The sequence below is a fragment of the Protopterus annectens genome, chromosome 9.part0 (genome assembly GCF_019279795.1).
Source record: "Protopterus annectens isolate FY-2018-M chromosome 9.part0, PAN1.0, whole genome shotgun sequence".
Lineage (NCBI taxonomy): Eukaryota > Metazoa > Chordata > Ceratodontiformes > Protopteridae > Protopterus > Protopterus annectens.
This window is the reverse complement of record NC_056743.1, coordinates 621,410,335-621,420,295: the sequence shown is the minus strand read 5'-3', so window position 1 is coordinate 621,420,295 and position 9,961 is coordinate 621,410,335.

The following is a 9,961-nucleotide window of genomic DNA, read 5'->3' as shown; positions in this document are numbered from 1 at the left end:
ACCTATCTGCCAGGATGTTGGCAATATCAGTTGGTTCTGTATATTTAGTGCCATTGTGCTATAACTCAGAGCAGATCTGAGTGTTGCCACTGAGATTCTTGACCTAGCTATAGAATGCTTTGTGGTTGTCTTTAGAGTCAGTGGCGATTTTGTTTTCATAACTAGCTTTGGAGGATTTTATGAGGGATCTCAGCTTCTTACTGAGGCTGACCAGGGAGTTCCTCCAATCATGGGATTTTACTCTTTTTTGCAACAGTTTCTTTCTTCTGTTTATTTTATTTATTTTTATTTTTTTATTTGATTTTACATTTGTTGACCAGGCTAGTCTAGCTGGATATATTTCCATTTTCAGTAGAGGCCCGGGGAGAAAAGCTCCACACAAAACATAACAATGAGACATGTTAATAATAAAGAAATAAAAATAAAAATATAAAATTAGTAATAAAATCAACAAAAGTTAACTTTTGTTGATTTTATTACTAATTTTATATTTGTATCTATTTTAGAGATAAAAATAAACTACAGTAGTCATGAATAGTACTAGGTCAGTTTCAAACCATCTTAATTAATGGATAAAGGCTATGCCCAAAAGTATTTACAATATAGCAAAAAAGTTAGAGTACAAGAGACTAGAGAAGTAGAAGGAGTAATACAAGAAAGAAAAGAGGGAGAGACAGTAGTCAAGAAGTGAGAAAAGAAAAGAAGACAAAAGAGAGGAGATGGGAGAGATGAGAAGTAGGTCAGAGCATAGAAGGACAGAAAAGGGGAAAAGAAAAAACAATGTATTTGCTAACTATTAAGCACAGAGTAGGGTTAAAGGTAGGGAGAAGGGTAGTGAGGGAAGTTAGTCTGGTGTACTACATGAACAAAGCCAGTGATTTTGGAAGTACAGTTTAATTTTTTGTTTGAAGAGAGGAAAGGATGTAATCAGAGTTATATCCCTAGGTAGCAAATTCCATACTATACCTACAGTATTAGTGAATAAAGAGTCGCCATCTAAGTTGTGGGCCTTTGTGGATTTGGTCATGAGTTTACAAGAGGATCGAAGGGAGGTAAGATTGTTATAAGGGAGTAAAAGTTGAGAAAGTATAGGGGTGTTATCAGGTTGGTACAGTATTTTGTGAGCAATAGTAAGTTGTGAGGTTATAAGATAGTTTTGTAGTTGTAGCCAGCCTAAAAGTTTCAAATTTATGCAGTGATGGGTTCTGAAAGGGTTACCAGTGGCAAAGCGGGCAATATTATTATAGCAAGTTGCTAGTTTGTTTAGGTTAGCTTTCTTGAGGTTGGTAAAGATAGGAGAGGCATAAAAGAGAGTAGATATAAGATGGGAGTGGGCAATAGTAGCTCTAGTAGATGGGGTGAGAAATGGTTTAATACGGTATAAGGATCTTATTTTTCTATTAACTGATTTGATGGTGTTATTGATGTGTTGATCAAAAGTGAGATTGTTATCTATGGTTATTCCTAGCAGTTTAGTTGTTGAGTCAGGAGAGATGACAGTGGCGTTGTTTGACAAGATGGTGAAGTTTAATGGGGAGGTACGAGTGGTGGGGGTGAAGAGGAGAAGTTTATTTTTTTTAGCATTAAGAAGGAGGTATCGTCTAGTAAACCATGTTTCTACTGTGCTGAAGATATTTTGAGTTAGTGATATTAGATCTGAAGAGGAGGATGCTGAACAAATAATAGTGGAGTCATCAGCGTATTGAATGCAGGTAGCTTGAGGGATTATAGAGTGAAGATCATTAATATAAATGGAGAAGAGAAGTGGACCAAGAATAGAGCCCTGAGGGACTCCAATAGCAATGGGCAATAAGGAGGAGATGTGGTTGTCCCAAAGAACGGCTTGTTGTCTGTTACTGAGATATGAACTAAACCATTTGATGGCAAGGTTGTCAAATGAGAGGGATTCGAGGATGTTAATTAAAGAAGAGTGGTTAACCATGTTGAAAGCTTTAGATAGGTCAATGAATAGAGCAGAAGACAATAGATTATTGTTGCGATTGCTGTTGATGGTATCTACGAAGGAAAGGAGGGCAGTGGTGGTGCTATGATGCGGTCTAAAGCCATGTTGACAGTTAGCTATAATGTTGTGTAAAGAGAGATACTGTACAAGTTGCTGATGAATACATTTCTCCATAATCTTTGCTAAAGGTGAGAGAAGAGCAATTGGTCTAAAGTTGGAGTAGTCAATAGCGTTACCGCCTTTGTGTAGTGGGATAATATGAGAGACTTTCCAGATATCAGGGATGGTTCCCCTCTTGGATAGTCCTATTTATGAGTATAGTTATTGGGTATGCAATTTCTTTGGCTGCCTTTTGAAGAAAAAGGGAAGGGAGCTTGTCAGCAGAGAGGGTACAAGGTTTCAGTTTGAAAATAAGTCTGTAGATGAAAGAGGTAGAGATGGGTTGTAGAGAGAAGTTGTAAGAAGAGTCTACTAGATTATTTGAAGGATAGAAGTTATTAGTGCTCAGTTGTCTAGCTAGAGATTGAATAGTTTCAGTAAAGAAGGAGTTGAAAGCATTTGCCATTTGGTGAGGGGTGTCTGGGTCAGCATTTAGTGGGGGAGGGAGTTTTGGCTGTTCCTGGTGAAAGGAGTGTATTGATCGAGGACCAGAATTGTTTGGGTTTATTGAAATGGGTTTCTTGAAGTTCACAATAGAACTTTCTTTTGTCAGTGATTATAGCTTTTTTGGTAAGATTTCTAAGTTGGCGAAAGTGAAGAAAATCAGAGCCGATTCTATGGCATCTCTTGTGCGCCATTCAGTGGGCATATAGCCTGAGGTGAGGCTATTATTGAACATGGTACTTAGGTGGGGTGCCAGTTCGTTCTGTAGTTCATGTAGAACGCAGCCTGTTGTAGAGTTTGTATATGGCAGGGGACAACCAGATTAGCTTCCTTTTTTTGGAGGACAGCATTTTGGTTCTGTTAGGGATTGCATGATCCATGCACTTGTGTAAGTGCTTATAAAGTGCATTTGCATAGGATTCAGCAGTCGTACCTCTATTGTCCGTCAGCATGGGTGTCGTGACGTTTGCCACTTCTGTCTTAAGAAGCGCAAAGTTGGCTTTGGAGAATTTTTTACGGTGGTTTCCCTAATTGGGGAGAGTGGAGGAGGGATGTAGATGTCTAGGGTGATTAGCTTATGATCGGATCCGACCAACAAGGAACTGACATCTGGTGTGGAGCACCGGTTGCCCATGTTGGTAATGACCAGGTCTAGGATATTGCTGCCCCTTGTGGGGGTGTGGATAAGTTGATCTAAGGCATTGGAATTTATGAATTCCAGAAAACGTTGAGCACAAGAGTTGGTACATGAGCAGTTTTCCCAGTTAATGGTGGGGTAGTTGAAATCGCCCATTATTAGGGTGTTAGCTTGTACCCTAATATTTTCCAGTGTATCAAGAAATGATGAGTGGGAATCCTGGGGCATGGTGGGGATCTGTAGCAAGCTACAATTTGGATTGCGGTCTTGCCCAGAGTTAGTTGCACTTGTATAATCTCGGATGCATTATGCTGAACAACTAGCTTGGAGGTGTGGATATCCTTAATGAATATGGACACGTCTCCGAAGTGTTTTGGTCCAGGTTAGGTGGCCGAAAGGTGTGGTATGAATTATAGCCTGGTAATGCAGGGGTACTCTCTGGAGCCTTGAACCAGGTCTCTGTCACTGCACAGATGTCGATGTTCTCCATTTTAAGGAGTACCTCGAGTGAGTGGATTCTGAGGTTTAGACTTCTAGCATAGAGTAGCAATACCGTGAGATTTTGCTTGCTTGTACCTGTTACGGTGGTGAATTTGTCATTTGAACCTTGCCTAAAAACGGCACTATAGGGGTGGCTACATCCTTAGCCAGTATCCGGAATCCCAGTGGCAACAGGTGCAGGCCATCTCTGGCAAAGTGTTGTGGTTTGTCGATCATGTCATCCCAGGCAGACAGATACTGGAGCCCCTTAGAATGACACCAGATGCTTAGCCAATTGCTGAAGTCAATCATTTTGTCCTTGTACTATGGTATCATTCTGGGTGATGGCAGGATGCCACTCAGGGCTAGGGTCATAACTGCTTGGGCTACAAGATAGGACAGCTCCTCCATGTCCCTTTTCATGTAGTCCAGGGAGGTACGTCTCAGGTCATTCACACCAACATGGACAATAACAAAGTCACATTTGTACTTGCTGTGGAGTGACCTGAGTGCATGCGTTATGTGACTGATCCTGGCACCCGACAGGCAGCAGACAGTAACTTTCTCCTTGTTTAGCCTAATGAGTGGAACATCAGTGTGCCTGACTATAGAAGTCACCTATGACTAGAGTGCTGGGTACGTTGTTATGCCTTATGGGCTGTGGTTGAGTGGCACACTGAGTTTGTGGGCTGTGTGTCATTTGGGTTGTGTTGGGGGGTGGAGGTTGCTTGTGTTTCTGCTTTGGAGGTCCCTGTTGCTTGGGCAGGTTTTTACTGAGAGCCTCCGTGAATGTAGGTGTGTGTTTTGTGTTTCTATGTGTGTGTTTTGGTGGGGTAGGTTTTGAGGGACTATGTGATGAGTATGTTGTAGTGCAAGTATTTACCTTCTCCTCTTGACTGTCTAGTCTAGTCTTGGGTGAAGAGAGCTTTGCTTCCAGTTTGGCTATATAAGTGCATCTCTCACAGGTTGTAGTGTTGGATGGTAGGAGGAGAGGGTTGTCTGTGTACAAGAGGCAATTGCTGCATTGCCCCAAGATGCCCAGAATCATCAGGTAGACAGGAGAAAACACCGGGAGCTGACCCTTAGACATACCTTAGACATGCCTGGATAGGTACTTATTTATTAAGTACTAGAAACTGTTTTCCTCTAGACAAGTGAGGAAAGTTAAGTGATGTGGTAATTTGTAGCTTATTTAGTGCTTACGAGTTCTGAACAAGTGCTGAGCTCAAAGAAACAGACGAGTGCTGAAACTAAAAAAATGGCTAGTTGTAAAAAACAAAATTAAGCTAGAAGGCTTCCCTCCAACAGAGAAGGGCTTGGGGGCTCAGAAGCCCACAAACAGTCCTGGACACAGAAAATCTGTATTCAGACTAGACTACCCACAGGAAAGGCAGGAAACAAGCTTAGACATTTTTTTTTGTTTGTTTAAGTGGAAAGAGAGAAAGGAGGAGCAGAAACTAAGTGGTTGGCCTTCTCAAATGTTCTCCCTGTATTAGGTAGAATGAGGTAATAACACTAGACTGGGAGAGTGTCCCAAATCAAATTTACAGTAGGGGCGGGCAACTGCAAAGCCACCAACTATACGAACAACATGCAAATAGGAAGGGAGGGTGAGAAAAACTGCAGCAATGTTTCTTACAGCAGAAAAGCAGCAATGAGCCTTTAAATGAAAGTTTTAAACAGATAAAGGAGCCTCTAGAGAAAGCTTTTAACTGCAAACAAGTTATATGACACTCCTTGGCAGGAGATCAGAACAAACAACCCAAACAGATGCTTAATAAAAGTGGACAATTTCCAGTTAATACCTCACACACAGTGAAACTAGCTAGAAAAGTATGCAGTAAGCAAAGTGCTATACATAACTCGAAAAAATAAGCAAAAAAACAGGATACTTAATGCTATATATTATACATCAGAGTTTGCTCAGTGCCCTTCCTTCGATTAGCTCAGTGTGAAATGGCAGAGCCACATCAACTTGCCACTGATGTGGTAATCAATAGGGGTAGTGTTTTTGCCGAAAGGTATGATGATACATTTTTTTTGCATTTAGCTTGAGGCCATGACTTTGGCACCAGTCATTAGTTGCTATGACCCTCTTCAATATGTTAACATCATTTGGGGAGTCAGTGACAGCACCCAACTTACAGTCATCTGCAAACTTGGTCAACCACATGCCTTTTGTCTTTGCCTGGACCTCTAAGAAATAGATGCCAAAGAGTAGGGGTCCCAGGACAGATCCCAGGGGAACTCCACTAGTGACAGGTCTGCTATCAGAGGTCGGGGTGCCTATTTTGACTTTGAGGGTCCTGTCGGTAAGCCAGTTGGCCACCCACATGATGAGATAGGGATTTAGCTTTTTGATGATGCCTGAGTGGGGGATTGTGTCAAAACCCTTGGCAACTCAAGGTAAGCTGTATGTACTGACTTTCCCTCATCCAGGGCCTTGGTGACTGTCTCAAAGAAGTCAACCATGTTCAACATGCAAGATCTGCCCCTTACGAATCTGGACTGGGTGGGGTCAAGTGCTTGGAGACTGCCTATGTCCTTGTTTATGAGATCCATAATAATACACTTCATGGCTTTACAGATTAGACTTGTCAAGCTAATGGGGCGATAGTTTCCAGCGTCAGTAGTAGCACCACCTAGTTTCCAGCGTCAGTAGTAGCACCACCTTTCTGTAAAGGGATAACAATAGCAGTTCTCCACTCTGCTGGAATGAAGCCTGTAATTAGGCTGTGGTTGAATAGGATGCTCAGTGGCTAAGTTAGTTCTTGCTGGAGATGGTGCAGAATACATCCTGGGGTACTATCAGGTCCCATGGAAGCTGTGTTCTTTGCCTAGGATAGGGCCTGTAACATTTGATCTATAGAGATGTGAGGTGCGGGGCAAGTATCGGGGATGTCAAAAGGGCCTTTTGGGGGGGAAAGGAAGGTGAAGTTTGTAGTGAATTTATCTGTTAGCAGGCTAGCTAAGTCAACATTCAGCATCAGCTGTATGCCCATCCTGCACCTAGAGACTGCTAAATGTTAAAAACTGTACTGCTCGTAAACAGCTTCATGGCATGAAACATACACATCACGGTGCGCACCCCACCCTTCTGTTCCTTTTACACACAGTCAGCATCAGTCGTATGCCCATCCTGCACCTACCTAGACACTGCTAGATGTTAAAATCTGCAATGTTCTTATAGCCCATCTTCCACGCAGGAAAACAAACCTAGATTTTGGCTGACTGATCTCTCCCTCCCATCCAAATGTACCTTATTCTTCAGTTGGCACTACAAGCAGTTTTCCTTGTTGTAGGACCAAAGCCCCATCCTGGTGTGATGCTGTCCTTGGTGTATGAATAAGGTACAAGTAGATGGAGTCAGAGTTCTTTGACTCAGTCACCACCAAATATGATACAGAAAAAAGATGGGATGTTGTGCAGCTACCTTTATTATGTCTTCTGATATCAAATCTGATGTGAAAATTAAGGCATGGTGGTGAAACTCATACTGGGGATGAGCAGGTGGAAATGAATAGCTGAAAGGAGATAAGTAAAAGCTAGGCTAAGCTTTTCATGTGAAAGGCCAGTTATTAGTAGAACTGTATAAATTTTAGTCCAGGGACCAGTCCTGCTCAGCATATGTGAGCTTAAACATTTGGTGAGTAACAGAATTAGGTTAGTCTTTTTGATGAAGAACTCAATGCTGCAGTCATGGAAATGAAATGAGACAGCTGTTGGTAGTGTGTACAACTGCTGATCCATACGTAAATGTGCAGAGTACTCCCTCTAGTGGTGGGGGACTGAATGTTAGAAGCAGTGCTTGAAGGGAGACAAAGAAGAAAACGCTCCAGATGATATAATCATCCCATAGTAAACTGTACAACTGGCAGTGTGTGCAGCTGATGATCCATATGAAAATGTGTAGAGTAATTCTTCTATTGGAGGAACTGAATGTTAGAACCAGCACCTGAGGGGAGACAAAGGACAAAATGCTCTAGGTGACAATCATCCCACAGTGAATTGTACAACAAACTGTGAGAGGCTAAGTAAAAGACAATGGAAAATATGATAGAGTGCTTTGTAAAAAGTGCAAATTCTATGGACATACTGAAACTTTCAGGTTTTACAGACCACCAATCAAGTCCACATCTGGAATATTGCGTTCAGCTTTGCAGGCCATGCTAGAAGCTGGAGAACAAGACAGCTGGGAATGTGCAACAGAAGGTTACCAAGAAAGTTAAAAGTGCAATATAAACTAACTGGCAGCACCTAAGTCCATTGAACTTGCCTCAGCATGCTGCTGTGGTGTACTAGAGTGATAATGTAACACGTTTTTAAAGCAATTTTACTTGCATTATCAACATTTTGCTAAAATGTGTAACATAAGCACAGGTCCCCGACAACACACTTGACTAAAAATTTCCCATTCATTTAACAGGATGAATAACTCCATTATAAGCACTGCAAAAACTAGTGAACAGTAACTAAAATCTTTATGTTCGTTAACTGTAAATGAGTGTTCATGTTTAAAATAATGCTGCCATACATTTCTGTCAATATAACAAGCAAATGTTCTTTAAGCCAAAAGAAAATGCAATTTCTTATAAACATGCAGTTAATACTGTGTACAGCGAATGCAAACTTCACAAAAGTAATGAAAGGCATAGGTTGTGGCAGCCTTGTTTTGCTACAAGTTCAACATAACACAGGTGGGTGGGTTCAGAAGGAATGTTGTCAGAACGGAGGAATTCTGGGGAAGGCATAATGTGAGCTACATCAAACCAGTCAGCTTACACTATGCCAATGAGCTATGATGCTTGGGAAAGGATCATTAAGTGCCTAATGTGCATAGTAGTATGGCAATTAAGTGTCTGGGTCAGCATCCTTTTAGCATGACTCAAGTATCACATGTACATACAGGGCAGACTAGAGTTAAGAGAGTATGCCAACACATGGTGCGATACCCTAGGGTATTTTGATCACAGGCTGGAGGGATGAAGAAGTAGTTGTGGCCACACAACTACTACTGAGACGACTATCAACACTCAGCGCTGGACATCAATTAGATGACACAGTCCTCCTATCACTGACAAGTGGGGCTGTTGCCTTCACAGAAAACTAATCATTGCCAGGCTGGGGTAGGTGAATAGGGCCAGGGAAGGCTAATCAAAGGCTGAGTATATGTGATGGCAGTTGGGGATTGGGGATTCCAATCATTAAAGGGCAACAAATACAGGACGGAAGAAGACACTTGATTACTATAGCAGGATCAAAGCACAGCTCTGCTCTCTGCTGGAAGCTGCAGTTTGAGGGTGGTTGCTATCTATGGGAGGCATAGTCACCACTGTGGGGACTTCACTGATGGTAAACAGTTGGAGGATGGACTTTATTCCAGTGTATCCCGGCACACGTCTCCAGCCTATACAACAAAAGAGAGGTGCTCTTAATTTGCATACTTTCACATATCAGAAATCAGAGTGATATGTTAAGCGGTTTTACTTAAATTATGTCAACATTCTCCTAAAATGTGTAACACCAGCAGGGGTCCCCAAGTGCACATTTTGACTCAAAAATGTCACATCCATTTAACAAGTTGAATATTTCCATTACAAGTACTTCACAAACTGTTATGCATGCCCTTAACTCAGCAGTGGTGGAGTAACACTCAAGGGGAGGAAGTGTATTTAGGACTTAGAATTTTCCATTTTTTTCTTACATTGGCACAAGCTTGGCATGCAGCACTTGTACAAAGGTGTTACAGATTTTTAAGAACTTTGGCCTATAATTTGCTTCTGTTTACATTATTCCCCAGATCATCAGTATGATCCCATAAACATGAAAACTAAACAAGCTTGCAGTCTTTGTGGACATGTTTTCATTCAGTTCAGCTTAGTGATACATGTCCATGTTGTATTCCCAGCCTCATGCTACTGCCCATCACAGTGTCCTACAATAAAATGTATTCATCTTTCTAAGTGTTACCCACAGCACACATTAAGGAATGTATATTTCATTTTCATCTTTTGCCCTTGCAGCCAAAAAACTGGTATATTAGCATTCTGCATATGTAACAATATTACATACAAAACTCTGGCTACTTTACACAGAAATCAGGAAATGTTTTATGTTATAGTAATACTTAGAAACAGATGCACAACATTAAGTCTAAACGAATATTTTCTTCAAAGTACAGTTTATGATGGATCCAAAAAAAATTCTAGTGACTCCTTAGTTGCCTCTTCCTTCTAGTTACAGTTACTAGTTAACTATTAAGTTAGGAAAAAACACAG